The 17544-nt window shown below is 34.4% G+C and overlaps 1 protein-coding gene across 13 annotated transcripts in view; it reads left to right on the top strand.

Moving 5' to 3' along the window:
• Dnase1l3 (deoxyribonuclease 1L3) overlaps positions 1–17544 on the top strand; it is a 66868-nt gene that overhangs the window by 12993 nt on the left and 36331 nt on the right. For 11 of the 13 annotated variants that reach the window (XM_076841834.1, XM_076841637.1, XM_076841756.1 and 8 more), the window contains one exon: positions 17227–17262. The exons of the other annotated variants lie outside the window; for them this stretch is intronic. The gene's annotated coding sequence lies outside the window, so the exon portion shown is untranslated. The remainder of the gene's footprint in view (positions 1–17226; positions 17263–17544) is intronic. 13 annotated transcript variants of the gene reach the window in all.

Below are 17544 nucleotides of genomic sequence, written 5' to 3'. Positions count from 1 at the left end.
TATTAACATAAATATGAATATAAATGCATGCATGCACACAAATATGAATGTATATGAATATGAACATTCACACAAATATGAACATGTACACATACCTGAATACATGTATGAATATGAACATACATATGAATATGAATATGTACACATACCTGACTAGAGGTATGAATATGTTCATGCACATGAATGAATATGAATGAGCACATGTACATGAATATGAATATCAGTGTGCATAAGATATGTACATGTATATATAATTACATGAATATAAATATGTACATATATTTGTAAATGAATATGTACATGAATATATACATGAATAGTATATACTAATATGAATGTGAGCATGTACGTAAGTATTGTGATTTTGATATATGAATATAAATGTATGTATGAATATCTTTATGAATATACAAATATATGTACATGTATATGTAAGCAGGTATATATGAATTAGATCCCAGTGCTTTTTGCTTATATGGGGAATGGATCACCCTGCCCTCTGCTGGAGGAGGTGAGTATTTATCCACACCCCCCACATCAGGAGGACTATTGGTTCCCAAGTGGGAGTAGGTCTCTGGGTCTTTCACCCCATGAGGAGAGTAGATACCCATGAACTCCACCATGTAAGTTGATTTTATCTTCTACCCAATAAAGGGACTTTCACTGTATGGTCTACCTGATAACACTCCAGAATATTCCAGTTCAAATCTTAATAGTAAGAAGTATGGATAGATGGATCTATATGTGTATCTACAGATGAATCTATAGATAGGTCTACAGATCTACACTGAATCTACAGATCAATCTAAAGATGAAATATCCCAGTGCCTTTTGCTTAGTATGGGGTATGGTATGCTGTGCCCAAATGAGAGAATATAACTCCATACCGTCCCAAAAGTGAGGGGAGTAGTTTCTCAGAAGAAATAGGTACCTGTGTACTACACATATTGAGGGACACAGGTTCCCATACCCTCCATGGGGGTGGGGGGTGGGCGGGTAGAACCATGTATAATCCACCCAATCTGGGGAGTCATTTCTGTGCAGTCCTAATGATTTCACATTCCAGGTTATTTCAGTTCTACACTCAAAGTATAAATGGAAAAAGCATTAATATGTATATGAATATATTTATCATATGAATTAATATGAATATGTATATATGAATATGTACATCAACATGAATATGAATCAGAATATGTACCTGAATATTTATGTGAATATACATGAACCTGAATATGAATATGTATGCATGTAGATTTGTACATGAATATCAATATAAAAATGTGTGAATATGAATATGAACACACATGAATATTCATGTAAATATGTACACAAATATGCATATAAAATGAACATAGATACTAATATGTACAAATATAAATACATGCATGTACAGATATATGTATGTTATAAATATACATGTACAGATGTATATTTATATATAATATAAATACATGCATGTACAGATACATGTATGTTATATAAATATAAATATGTACATGTACAAAATGTGCATATGAATATAAATATGTTCACAAATATGAAAATGTACTTGCACAAATAGACAAATATGAGAGTATTTGTACATGTACATGTAAAATATGCATACAAATATGAATGTGTACATGAATATGAATATGTGTACAAATATTAGAATGTACAAGTATATGAATATGAAAGTATACATCTACATGCAAACATGCATACAAATATGAATGTGTATATGTATATGAATATGAACATGTACAAGTATGTGTTCATATACATGTACATGGATATGGATGCAAATATGTACATGAATGTGACCATGTGTATGAATATGAATATTGCATGAAAAGTGTATGAATAGGAATATGAAGGTACATGTGTACATGTACATAATATGATAATAATAGATACACTTATATGTATATGAATGTTAATGTGAATATAACCTCCATTTGATGAGATCCCATTACAGAATGTCCAGTTCATACTCTAAAAAGATGAAATTGGGGTGGATACTGGGGCAGATACTATACAGATGGATCTAGAGAGATGGATCTATATAGAAAGAGGAAACTAGTTAGATGGATTGATCTAGATAGATGGATTGATCTACATAGATGGATTATCATCGATAGATGAATCTAGATATATAAATGAATCTAGATAGATGAATCTAGATAAATGGATGAAGATATGTAAATGAATCTAGATAGATGAATCTAGGTAAATGGATGAATATAGATGGATGAATCTAGATAGATAAATCCAGATAGATAAATGAATCTAGATAGGTGGAAGGATTTAGATAGATGAATCTATATAAATATGAATACAGTGTACATGTACAGTCCTTCTGATGATTTCCCATCCAGATTGTTTCCAGTTCTATCCTCAGAGTATGAATGGAGAAGGAATAAAAATTTATATGAAGATAATTATTATTTATTGGAATATTAATATCTATATTTGAATATGTACATTAACGTGAATACGAATGAGGTATAGGTACATGAATATTTATGTGAATATATGTGATCCAAATATGAATATGTATGCTTACAGATGTGAATATGTATATTTGTACAAGAATATTAACATGAAAATTATGAATATGAATGTAAAGACATGAATATGTGTGATCTATAAATAAATATGAATATGCATGTGAAATGAATATGAATATATGTATGAATATGTCCATGCACATATACAGGTATATGAACATAAATATTAAGTGCATATGTGCATGAATATGAATGTGTTCAGATAGAAAAATGTACATGTGCATGTACATTGAAAGTGTACATGCATATGTACAAAAACATGTGTATGAATATCAAAGTGTACATGAATATGAATGTGTACAAATGTGAAAATATACATGTACCATACATGATTAAGAAAGTATACGTGTACATGCAAATATATGTATGAATGTGTACATAAATATTTGTGTGTACAAATATGAAAATGGACATGGACATGGAAATGGATATAAAAGTGTACATATACATGTAAATAGAAATATGTATATATAACAAGAATTTTTACATGTATGCAAACAGAAAAGTATGTGTACATATCAATATGTACATGAATAGTAATATGAATGTACACATGTACATGTACATGAATATGAATATTTGTGTTAATGTGTATGTGAAAATAACCTCCATTTGATGACAGAATGTGCCAATTAATGCCCTAAAGAGATGAAACTGGGATGCATACTGGAGCAAATGCTATATAGAGAAATCGATATAGATAAGTCTGTGTAGATGAATCTATATGAATATGAATATAGTGTACACGAACACCCCTTTTGATGAGTTCCAAATCCAGCTGTTTTCAGTTCTACCCTCAAAGTATAAATGGAGAAGCCATAAAAATGTATATAAATATATTTATGATTATTTGTATGAATATCTATTCAAATATGTATATTAACATCAATATGAGTGAGTATAAGTACCTGAATATTAATGTGAATATATGATCCAAATATGAATATGTATGCATATGGAAGAGAATATGTATTTGTACATGAATATTAATATAAAAATGTACGAATATGAATGTGAACCATATATGAATATGAATGTGTGTATGATCTATACATAAATATGAGCAGGCATATGAAAAGGAACATGAATATAAATATGTGTATGAATATGTCCATACACACATACAGGTATATAAGATGAATATGTGTTTAAATATAAAAATATATATGTGCATGTACATGAACATAAAAATGCAACATACATGTACAAAAAGATGCATACACATATCAATGTATAATGAATATGAATATGTGTACAAATGTGAAAATGTACATGTACATGAATATGAAAGTATACATGTACATGATAATGTGTACAAATAAATATGAATCTGTACAAGAAAGTATAAATATGAAAGTTTGTTCAAATATGAAAATGACATGTTTCAGTACAAAATGTTCCAGTTAAAACCCCAAAATGATGAAATCAATAAGAATGAGTATGAATATGAAAATGTACATGTACACAAATAGGAATCTAGAGAGGAATATGAACATGAATAATTGCAAAAATATGTACATGGATATGGATATGAATATGAATGAGTATATATGCAGACAAATATGAATCTGTATAATATATGGATGTTTATGAATATTAATATGAATACAGTGTACAGGTACATAAATGACTATATACATGTACAAGTATATTAATATGAATGTGTATGTATACATGAATGAATAGGTACATGTGTATTAAGAGGAATATGAATACAAATATATGTATAAATATAAATATATACATATACATGTGCCTGTACATAAATATGTACATATACACATACAGGAGTATAAAGGTGTGCAGAAATGTGAATATGGAACATGTATAAATATGAATATGTACATATGCACACATAAATATGTACACATATGCACACATTCAATTTCATGTACATGTATATATTAATACATATTTTCAGGGCTGGGGATATGGCTCAAGTAGTATTGTACTTGCCTGGCATGCGTGAGGCACTGAGTTTGATCCTCAGCACCACATAAAATAAAGATAATGTATCCACCTAAAGCTAAAAAATAAAAAAATACATATTTTCATATTTATGTGCTTAATATGAATATGTACATGTACACATGCATAAGTATGAAATGAATGTGTAAATATATATGGATATTAGTATGGTATGAACATGTAAATGTACACATACATGACTATGAATATTAAGGTGTAGTGTACATAAATATGAATGCATGTGGACATGTACACGAAATTGAATAAGTGTATGAATATGCATAGGTACATGTACCTTAAAAAGTACATGAATAGGAATATAAACATCCACACATACATATGCATGAATGATTGTGAATGTGTGCATGAATGTTTAATCATATGTATGTGAACATCAATATAAATAAATATACCATCAATCTGATGAGATCCCACTCCAAAATGTTCAAGTTCAAACCCCAAAATGATGAAACTGGGGCAGATACTCTAGAGATGAAATCTCTAGAGATGAAATCTGCATTCTAGCTCAATCATTGTAGTGGGGATTTTCCTCCTAGTATGCTTCAATCCCCTAATAGAAAATAATAAAACCATCCAAACACTTATGTTTGGGAGTCATCACCACACTATTTGTAATCATCTGTACATTAACCCAAATAATATTAAGAAAAAATCGTTGCATTCTCCACCTGAAGTCAACTGGAGTTAATAATAGTGACTATTGGCATTAATCAACCCTAGAAACTAGCATTTTTTCACATTAGCACAAATGTATTCTCTTTTTTTTTTTAAGAGAGAGAGAGAATTTTTTTAATATTTTTTAGTTTTCGGTGGACACAACATCTTTATTTTATTTTTATGTGGTGCTGAGGATCGAACCCAGCGCCCCGCGCATGCCAGGCAAGCGTGCTACCGCTTGAACCACATCCCCAGCCCACAAATGTATTCTTTTTTTTAAAGAGGGAGAGAGAGAGAGAGAGAGAGAGAGAGAGAATTTTTAATATTTATTTTTTAGTTTTCGGCGGACACAACATCTTTGTTTGTATGTGGTGTTGAGGATCGAACCCGGGCCGCACGCATGCCAGGCGAGCGCACCACCGCTTGAGCCACATCCCCAGCCCACAAATGTATTCTTAAAGCTATATTATTTATGTGTTCTGGATCAGTTATTCATAACTTAAATGACAAACAAAAAAATAAATATTAAAATAAAAAAGATATTCAAAAGATAGGAGGAGTGTTCAAAATCCTGCCATTTAACTCTTCCTTACTTGTTATTGGAAGACTAGCACTTAGGAATGCCTTTTCTAACTGGATTTTACTACAAACACCTAATTATTGAATCTGCAAACAGGTCGTATACCAATGCCTGAGCCCTAATTACACTCATTGCTACCTCCCATACAGCCATCTATAGCATATGAATTATCTTTTATGCCTTCCTTGGACAGCCTCGATTCTCTACACTAATTTCTATTAAAAAAAATCCCCAATTAATTAGTTCAATTAAACTCCTTTTAATTGGCAGTGTTTTCGAAGGATTTCTCCTATCTAATAACATCCCTCCCTTTTATAAATACCCTATTCATAACTATACTTTTATATTTTAAAACTACAGCTTTACTAATCACAATTGCCATAGAATTAAATCAATTAACTCTTAATCTTAAAACTAAATACTATTCCAATATTCCAAATTCTCAAACATATTATTTTCCAATTATAATTCGTTGACTATATCCCCACCTAAACCTCACTACAAGTCAAAAATCAGCATCAACCCTATTAGACTTAATCTGATTAGAAAAAAACAACTCCAAAATCAATTGCAAGCCTCCAAATTATAGCCTCAACCATAACTTTCAATCACAAAGTTTTAATTAAATTATTTTTCTCATTCCTACTATTATTGTAGCATTAGCAATTGTAATCTAATTACCACGAATAATTTCAATTACAATAAAGATACTAACAAATAAAGATCAACCAGCAACAACCATCAATCAACTCCCATAATCATATAAAGTAGCCACCCCCACGAAATCCTCAAGAATTAACACTAATTCATCACCATCAAACATTACGCAGTCCTCTAAATTTTTAAACTCAATTACAGTCTCCACTTCATCATACAGCACTGTTAATAAAACAATCAATAATTCTACCAAAAAGCCTAATAATAACACTCTTCAAGTTACAACATTAGACCCCCAGGTCTTAGGGTATTCTTCTGTTGCTCTAGCAATTATATATCAAATACTACTAATATTCTCTCTAGATAAATTAAAAACACCAGTAAACCTAAAAAAGGACCCACCAAAATATAATACAATTCCACACCCAATCCCCCCACTAATAATCAATCCTAATCCATCATAAATTGATGAAGGTTTTGAAGAAAACCCAACAAAACCTAAAACAAAAAGCATACTTAATAAATATGTAATAAATGTCATAATTTCTACATGGAATTTTTAAAAATTTTTTTTTAGTTGTAGATGGACACAATACCTTTATTTATTTATTTTTATATGGTGCTAAGGGTCGAACCCAGTGTCTCACATGTGCAAGGCAATTGCTCTATCACTGAGCCACAACTTCAGCCCCTCTATATGGATTTACATGAAAAATCATCCTAGCCAGACAGAGAAACACAGGTTAATAATCCCAGGAGTTCAGGAGGCTGAGGCAGTAGGATAGCCAGTTCAAAGTCAGCCTCAGCAAAAGCAAGGCACTCAGTGAGACCCTGTCTCTAAATAAAATACAAAATAGGCTGGGGAAGTGGCTCAGTGGTCAAGTGCCCCTGAGTTCAATCCCTGATACAAAAAGAAAAAAAAAAAAGAATAGAAAGCTTAACTGAATAGAGTAATAAAATATGTACATACAGCCCGTCACCCTCTTCAAGTACTATGAATTATAAACTAAAAATTTTGTTTCACCAATGATATAAGTAGAGATAAATCATAATAAGGTAAACATACTGGAAAGTATGTTTGGAGTAATCAAAATGTAGCTTAACGATTCAAAGCATCCGGCTTACACTCAGAAGATTTCACACAACTGAACATTTTGAACTAATGCTAGCCCACAAGCCTCAAAACTCTAATATCACAATTTTATTAAATAAAACATTTACCTTTATAAAAGTATAAAATATAGAAATTATCAAATGGAGCTATAGAGATAGTACCATAAAGGAAAGGTTACAGAATAATTTAAAGTACAAAAAAGCAAAGACCTTTACCTTTTGCATAATGATTTAACCAGAATGAACTTCACAAAAAGAATTTAATCCAAGAACCCAAAACCAGACAAGCTACTTACCAGCAGCTAAAAGAGCTAATATGTCTATGTAGCAAAATAGAGGAACGACTTATAAGTAGAAGTGAAAAGCCAATATAGCCCAGTGATAACTGGTTGTCCAGGTTAGAATCTTAGTTTGACTTCAAATTTACCTAAAGAACCAACAATCTTAATGTAAGTTTAAATGTTACTCGAAAGAGGGACAGCTCTTTAGAAAAAGGAAATAAGAGTAAATCTTAAATTTCCACAGTTGGCCTAAAAGCAGCCACCAATTAAAAAAGCATTCAAGCTTAACTAAACTCTGACTAAACTTACTATTAATATTTTAATTGACCTACTAATTCTAAACTGGACTAATCTATAAACTTATAGAAGCAATAATGTTGTTGTTTTTTTTTTTTTTTTTTGAGAGAGAGAGGTGAGAGAGAGAGAGAGAGAGAGAGAGAGAGAGAGAGAGAGAATTTTTTAATATTTATTTTTTTATTTGTTTGTATGTGGTGCTGAGGATCGAACCCGGGCCGCACGCATGCCAGGCAAGTGTGTTACCGCTTGAGCCACATCCCCAGCCCCAGCAATAATGTTAATATAAATAACAATAAATAATTTCTCCCTTGCGGCAGTCTGGCTGGGCACAAAATAACCACGAGGCACTTGTGGGTTCAAACAGGAACTCCTTTATTGCCTGAACTCCTGCGAACGCCACTCACGCAGCCCTTCCAGGAACACCACACACCAACCGGAACTCCCTCCACCGGAACTTCACCAACCAAGAAAACTCTCCAGGAATCCCTGTGAGAGCTCAATGAGAACTCAAAAGTAGCAGGCACAGAGGCAGCAGGAGCCGCCCCATTGCCGGACAGCAGGGGTCTAATATACAACTGAATACACAGTCTGTTTCAATCCAGCGTCATCCAGTCACAGCAATTATACCCAGCTTAACTTAATTATCTTCATCTTAATGGCTCCTGGCATCATCTCTCAACCATTCCTTTTGGCAAAATGCCAGGGGCCATTCTGACTGGGCTGTGGCTCTCAACATTCCCTGTATAAGTTTATATCAGAATAATTTATTGATAGTTAATGACCTTATAATATAATATGAATAATTCAACCATTATTAATTATATTGTTAACCCAACACTGTGATGCATACAGATTTAAAAATGCAAAAGGAAGGGACTGAGGCTGTAGCTCAGTGGCAAAGTGCTTACCTCTCATATGTGAGGCCCTGGGTTCAATTCTCAGCACCACATAAAAATAAATAAACAAAATAAAGATATTGTGTCCATGTAGAACTAAAAAAAATATTTTTTAAAAAATGCAAAAGTAATTTGGCAAACATCAACCCCACCTGTTTACCAAAAATATCACTTCTAGCATCAACAGTATTAGAAGAACTGCCTGCCAGTGACACATGTTCAATGGCCACAGTATACTGACTATGGAAAGGTAGCAAAATCCTTTGTTTTTTAAATAAGGACTTGTATGAATGGCTTGACAGGGTTTGACTGTCTCTTACTTTTAATCAGTGAAACTGACTTCCCAATGAAGAGACAGGAATAAGTTAATAAGACAAGAGCTTAAATTTATTAGCCTAAGCATTTTAAATCAATTTCGATAAGAAATAAAATTTCACCAATAAGCTTGGAGTGACCATATGTTAAGCTCAAATTCGGGACCCCCAAAAGACCACCAGAGACCCAAGATCGATGTAAGCAGCAAAGAGGTGTTTATTGAGAGCTAGCTCGGTCTTCTGCACGCACACACAGCAACTGGTGACGCTGAGAGGCCCCGAACCCAGGGTTTGCAGTATTTTTATACATTTTTTGGAGAGGGCAGGGACTTCACATACATCATAGCCTCTTTTAGCAAATCATCACACACCGCGGGAAAATCAAATAACAACTCTAAAACATGATTAGCACATTTACTGGCGGGAACAAGTTGTCTAGGGGTGATTGGTCAGTACAAAGGGGGTATTCGTTTGAACTGATTGGTTTAAGCCAAGAGGGGTGTACGTGCTGAACTACACGGTTTCCCAACATCATAAACTATTGGGAGGGTCATCTGGCATCCCAGGTATTTCCCTGTCTCATGCTGATTGGTGGCTGCTAGGGGGCTGCTCTGGGTCCCCACCTAGCCTGACAGAGTCAGGGACACCTGGTGCAGCAGATCTCTCCTGTAGATAAACAACTTAGCAGGGTGGGAATGTGCCTAGGAGCGCTCTGTGGGTTTTTCCAAGGACAAAGGTCATGTCCCTTCCTTGGACAGGCTTTGCTCTGAGGTAGAGGCTGGTTTTTCACATAGAGTATAAATTAACCTACAAATGATTATAATCCAGACAAAGCTTGTCCAAATTTAAATTCATCAATTGATCCAAATAATTGACCAATGCCACAAATTACATTAGGGATAACAGTGCAATCCTATTCAAGAGTACATAATCATAATAGGGTTTACAACTTCAATGTTGAATCAGGACACGTGGCTCAAGCGGTAGCACGATTGCCTGGCATGCATGCGGCCCGGGTTCGGCCCGGGTTCGATCCTCAGCACCACATACAAAGATGTTGTGTCCGCCAAAAACTAAAAAATAAATATTAAAATTCTCTTTCTTAAAAAAAAAAATGGAATAACCACTATTAATGATTCGTTTACTCAACAATTAAAGTTCTACATGATTTAAGACTGGAGAAATCTAGGTCACTTTCAAGATGTTTCTCCCATAAGTGCCTTAAAATAACAGACTGAAATAATCTAAATCTAGTATATTATTATATACCCTTCCCTAGAACAGAGTTTGTTAACATGGCAGAGACCCATAATTGTGTAAGATTTAAGACTATAACCAGAGGTTAAATTCCTTATCTTCTTGGTTTTTTTAAATTTTTAGTTGTAGATGAACATAATACCTTTATTTTATTTACTTTTTTTTTTTTTAATGTGGTGCTAGGGAGTGAACCCAGTGCCTTGTGCATGCTAAGCAAACACTCTACCACTGAGCCACAACCCCAGCCCTCAATCCCTTTTCTTAACAAGTTTCTAGTAAATTCACTTCTCTTAATTATCCCAATTTTACTAGCTGTAGCATTACTGACTTTAATTGAGTAAAAAATATTAAGTTATACACAACTCTAAAAAGGCCCAGATGTTGTCAGACCCTATGGTTTACTTCAATCATTTGCTGATGCAATAAAATTATTTATTAAAGAACCACTTAAGCCCTTAACATTCTACATCTTACTATTAATTATTGTCCCCTCCCTAGCCTTTACCCTGGCATTTATGATGTGAATTCCCCTACCCATGCCATACCCCCTTATTATTATAACCATAGGAATATTCTTTTTTTATTTTTTAGTTTTTTCAGTGGATACAACATCTTTATTTTATTTTTATGTGGTGCTAAGGGTCGAACCCAGCTCCCCGCGCATGCCAGGCAAGAACGCTACCACTTGAGCCACATCCCCAGCCCAGGAATATTCTTTATTCTTGCAACATCAAGTTTAGCTATTTATGCAATCTTATGATCAGGATGAGCATTTATCTCTAAAAATGCCTTAATCGGAGCACTATGAGTTGTAGCACAATCTCTTACAAGGTAACTCTAGCCATTATTCTAGTATCTGTCCTACTAATAAATGGGTCACTTATCAACCCTTATCTCAACCCAACAATAAATATGACTACTATTAAGCATCATGACCCCTAGCAATAATATGATTTATCTCAACATTAGCAGAAACAAATAGAGCACCCTTTGATCTGACAGAGGGAGAATCAGAACTGGTATCAGTATTCACCACAGAATATGCCACAGGACCCTCTGTCCTTTCTTCAAAGCTGAATATACTAATATTATCATAATAAATTCTTTAACCACAATCCTTTTCATAGGAGCCTTTTTCAACCCATGAATCTTTGAAACTTTTACATTTAGTTTTGTTATAAAAACCTTACTCCTGACTTCAATATTTTTATGAATTCAAGTATCATATCCATGATTCTGATATGATTAACTCATACTCTATTATAAAAACTTTTACCCCTAACACTAGTCTTATGCAAATAACATATGTCCCTACCTATTATTATAGCATGTGTTCCCCCTCAAACTTAAAGAAATATGTCTGATAAAAGAGTTACTTTGATAGAGTAAATAACAGAAGTTTGAGCCCTCCTATTTCTAGAACCATATATGACCTAACATAAGAACCCAAAATTCTTCGTGCTATCCTATACACCATGTCCTACTAGTAAGGTCAGCTAAATAAGCTATCAAGCCCATACCCTAAAAATGTTGGTTTATATCCTTCCCATATTAATTAATCCCTTAACTTCATCTACCATTTATTTTACTTTATTCTCAGGAACACTCATTCAACTATTTAGTTCTCACTGACTACTCATCTGAGTAGGACTAGAAATAAGCATATTAGCTATTAGTCCTATTCTAATTAATAAAGCAAATTTGCAGCCCACAGATGAGCATCAAAATACTTTCTAATTCAAGTCACTGCAACAATAATCTTAATAGCCATAATTGGGCTGGGGATGTGGCTCAAGTGGTAGTGCGCTTGCCTGGCATGTGTGTGGCCCGGGTTCGATTCTCAGCACCACGTACAAACAAAGATGTTGTGTCCGCCGATAACTGAAAAATAAATATCAAAAAATTCTCTCTCTCTCTCTCTCTCTCTCTCTCTCTCTCTCTCTCTCTCCTCTCTCACTATCTCTTTAAAAAAAATAGCCATAATTATTCTTTTCATAAATACAGGACAGTGAACTTTAATATTTCCAACCAAATTTCATACCTAATATTTGTCACAGTCTTATCAATAAAAATAGGATTAGTCCCATTTCATCTATGAGTGCCTGAAGTTACTCAATGAATTCACTAATATCACGTCTAGTCCTATTAACATGACAAAAAATTGCTCCAGTCTCAATCATATTTCAAATTGCGCCATCAATTAACTTTTCCCTAATAATAGCAATAGCAGTCTTATCTATTATATTAGGGGACTGAGGAGGACTAAACCAAAATTTAGCATATCCATCAATTGCCCATATAGGTTGAATAATATGTTATTATAGTTAATCCCACATTAACTATATTTATCTATATTATTCTTACAATCAATATATTTATGTTATTCAATTATAACAAAAAAACTACCACCCTGTCATTATCTAGTATATAAAATAAGTTCCCTCTACTAATTTTGATAATTCTCATTGTACTCTTATCCCTAGGAGACCTTCCTCCACTAACCAGAGTCACCCCAAAATACATATTGAATAGTTAGTATCAAACAATGATATTATTATCCACACATCTATACAATTACAGCATTACTAAACATGATTCATTTACTCAACATCACTAACTCTATTCCCAGCTCTAGAGATGAAATCTCTAGAGATAAAATCAATAAGAATGAATAAGTATGAATATGAAAATGTACAAGAAGGAATATGAATCTGAAGAAGAATATGAACATAAATAATTGCATAAATATGTACAGATATATGTATATGAATATATGCATGTTTATATATGAATAGGCATATTAATATGAATGTTTATGAATAGCAATATGAATGTAATGTACAGGTACATAAATATGACTATGTACATATGAATGTGTATGCATACATGAATACATATGTACATGTGCACATACATATATCTGTACATGTATACATACAGGTATATGAATGTATGTAGGAATATGAATATATGTATAAATATAAATATTATGTATGTGCACATATTCATGCACACATTCAATTTCATGTACACACAAAATTCATATGCATATTCATATTTATGTTCATGAATATGAGCATGTACAAATGTGTGAATATGAAATTTTGTATGAATATGTAAACATATATGGATATGGATATGGTATGAATATGTACATTTACACATACATTAATATGAAGGTATACATGTACATAAATCTGAATATGTGAATGGACATGTTCCTGTACAAGAAATTGAATATGTGCCTGAATAAGAAAATGTACATGTACATGAATATGAAAATGTACATGTCTGCATGCATAAATATGAATATGTGCATGGACATGAATGTGTACATGTACACATACAAAAATGTGAATTGCTCACAAATATGTATCTGTACAGGAAAATGTCTGAGAACAGGGTCCTACTCCCCCAACCAGGACCTACTCCTATTATGGGGCAGAGGGCATGGATATCAACTCCCCTCATCTAGCAGAAGACATGGTGATCTATTCCCCATACTGAGTGGAAGGCACAGGGGTATAATTCTTCATATGTATATATTCATATGTATACTCATATATATTATATATAGTTATTCATAATCATATATACTTATATATATTCATATACATAGTCATATATAGACGTCTTCTCCTATTTTGTACTTTGAGGGTTGAACTGGAGTAGGAGCACATCAGATCAAGTGTACAGAGATTAACTCTCCTCATTGGGTGAAATATGCATCATTCTACTCCACTCACTATTGGAGAACATGGATATCTAAACTCCTCATTGGGTGAAGGACACAGGGAGTGACTTTCCAGACTGGGACCTACTCCCTTCATGGGGAGGAGGGCATGGAGATCTCTCCTCAAGTAGTGGAGGGCACATTGACCCATTCTCCATACTGAACAGACAGCACTGGAATCTACTTTCCTGAAGGGGCGGACACAGGAATACATGCCCCTCATACACACACACACACACACACACACACACACATATACATATTCCTATATATTCATACCAACACATATATTCATGTTCATATTCATATATGTAAATATCAATATATATTAATATTCACATATTATTTATATATTCATTTTTGTGTTCATATATATTCATACTCACATTCATATATGTATTCATGTATACTCATATTCATATATAGATTCATGCTAACTTATGCTAATTAAGTCATGATGCTTTCTTTTTTTTTTAAATAATGACGTTTTCACTCTTTTTTTTTTAAAGAGAGAGAGAGAGAGAGAGAGAATTTTTTTTAATGTTTAATTTTTTTTTTAGTTTTCAGCGGACACAACATCTTTGTTTGTACGTGGTGCTGAGGATCGAACCGGGGCCACATGCATGCCAGGCAAGCGCGCTACCGCTTGAGCCACATCCCCAGCCCAGTCATGATGCTTTCTGATGCTCCTAATTCATCTCATGGATAACACATCCTCATTTTTTTCCCATGTCCTCTCTTCTCTGAGCTGCTAAGGTCATGCGCAACTAGGGTTATGTATTCATAACAATGGGCCACAGTCACCCTTCAGATAGTGGTCCTGGTGCTTAGATTGAGGTTCTGGGGATAAAGAGTTCTAGAGTCCCAACAGTGTCAGGAGCAGGAACAATCAAGATTAGTCATGTATCTGAGTGCTGTGGCGCATGCCTGTAATCCCAGTGGCTTGGGAGGCTGAGGCAGGAGGATCTCAAGTTCAAAGCCAGCCTTAACAAAAAAGAGCAAGGCGGGGGCTGGGGACGTGGCTCAAGTGGTAGCGCGCTCGCCTGGCATGCGTGCGGCCCAGGTTCGATCCTCAGCACCACATACAAACAAAGATGTTGTGTCTGCCAAAAACCAAAATGTAAATAAAATATTTTTAAAAAAAGAGCAAGGCGCTAAGCAACTTAGTGAGACCCTGTCTCTAAATAAAATACAAAATAGGGCTGGGGATGTGGCTCAGTGGTCGAGTGCCCCCAAGCTCAATCCCCAGTACCAAAAATAAAATAAAAATTAGTCATGTATTGCCAGAGACCTTAAAGTATCTGGGAACAATCCAAAGAGTCAAAAGTAGGATAGACATTGGGACAGAGTAGAGCAAGATGAGGCAGGCTGAGCTAGAAGGAGAAGATAATCATGGAGAATAGATTGACATGCAAAAATACTTCTGTAAGGATGTCTGCCCTCCAACTATCTGCTCAACTATCTCTCAGACTTGGTGCCACCTTTGTTAGTGGCCTTGTGATTAAGGATTATTGTTTCAAAATATCTTCTGTAATCCAATCCCCTCATTTTACCTTGAAAAAGTTCCCCTTGCCTCAGCCTCTTTGAGCATGCCCATGTTTACTATGGCACACATATTCTCAGAGCAGTGTTCTGCCATTTCTAAATAAATGTGATTACTTTTTGGAGAATCTCTCTCCAATTGAGATTTAGGTTGACAAGTATGAACTAAGTAGGGGAGTTCCAGAATATAGAGAGAAATCCCCATCTTCTGGAAATCTTGGGAGCGGGACATACATTGTTCTCATTTGGTATGGTAGCCTGGCAGCCCTTGCTACCTGCAGAAGAGAAATGGGTAGGAGCCTAACCAGGTGATCAAACATCCTGGCTCTGCCTCTTACTGTGAGAACTGATGCAGGTAATTTACCCTCTCTGAGGCTCATCTGTAAAATGAAGAAGATAGTAGTATTCAGGGTGGTTGAGACTTAAAGCATCCAATCCACGTAAAGAGGATGTTGCATGTGAAGCCTAATATAGCTAAGCACCTGCAGCCACTATTATTGCTTTATAATTGTTGTGATCCAACACCTCACACTGTACTGTTCCAAAGAGAAAATATCTCCCAAGTCATGGAATGCAGAGTATCAGTAACTTCAGCTAATATTATTAGCAGATTTCAAGTCATAATCTGCTTCCTGTATATCAGGGTCACCCTGCTACAAAAGACACTCAAGACTGCCTCTAATCCCAGCTGCTTAGGAGGCTGAGACAGGAGGATAGCAAATTGGAGGCCCGCCTCTGCAAGTTAGTGAGGCTTTGTCTCTATTTTTTTTAAATAAATAAAAAGGAATGGGAATGTAGTTTAGTGGCAGAGCACCCCTGGGTTCAATCCCCAGCCCTAAAAAAAACAAATAGAAATTTCATGAGAAGACACATCTCCTAGGCGGTTTCTTGCCCCAAATGTATCCTCTGAATCCAATCATGAGGAACCTCAGAGAAACTCGGATTGAGGGAGATATAGCTAAATAAATAGCTTGTAAAAATAAAAAATATCAAAGTCATGAAATACCAAAGAGATGACTAAGGAATGGTTCAGATCAAAGTAGAGCCAGAGAAAAGAGGTTAAGTCAATGTTTATCCTGGATTGAGTCCTAGACCAGAAAAAAAAAATTATTGTAAAGAACATTATTAAAACCATTGGTAAAACTGGAATAAGACTTGTGGATTAGTTAATAATACCATATCATTGTAAAACCCTGTGGTTTTGATCATTGTTCTGTGGTTATATACAAAAAAGTACTTGTTCTTGAGAAATACTTCCTGAAGTAATGGTAAAGAGTTACAATGTCTCTAACTTACTGCTGAGGGGCAAAAGTAATACCTGTACAGATAGCAAACTAATGATTTTTTTTTTTTTGTAGTGATGGGGATCAAACTCAGTGCCTTGCACATACTAGGTAAGTAGCCTACCACCAAGTTATATGCCCACCCTATAGCAAGCTAATGAAAAAGCAAATGTGACAAATGTTCCTTGGAATCTAGGTAGGGGTTGTATAAGAGTCCTTTGTACTATTTTTGTGATTTTATGCACATTGTAGGTTATTTCAAAATAAAAAGTAAAGCGAAGCTAAGAAACTATTAAGCTCTTAGGAGAATAAGGAACTCGCCTGCACTGGGCCCACCAAACAGGTGGAGCCCCCGATTAGCAGCCTTGTTGCCTCACTGCATCCTTCTGTGGT

This window comes from Callospermophilus lateralis, chromosome 1 (genome assembly GCF_048772815.1).
Source record: "Callospermophilus lateralis isolate mCalLat2 chromosome 1, mCalLat2.hap1, whole genome shotgun sequence".
Lineage (NCBI taxonomy): Eukaryota > Metazoa > Chordata > Mammalia > Rodentia > Sciuridae > Callospermophilus > Callospermophilus lateralis.
Note: the sequence above shows the minus strand (reverse complement) of the source record. Positions and strands in the feature narration are given on the sequence as shown.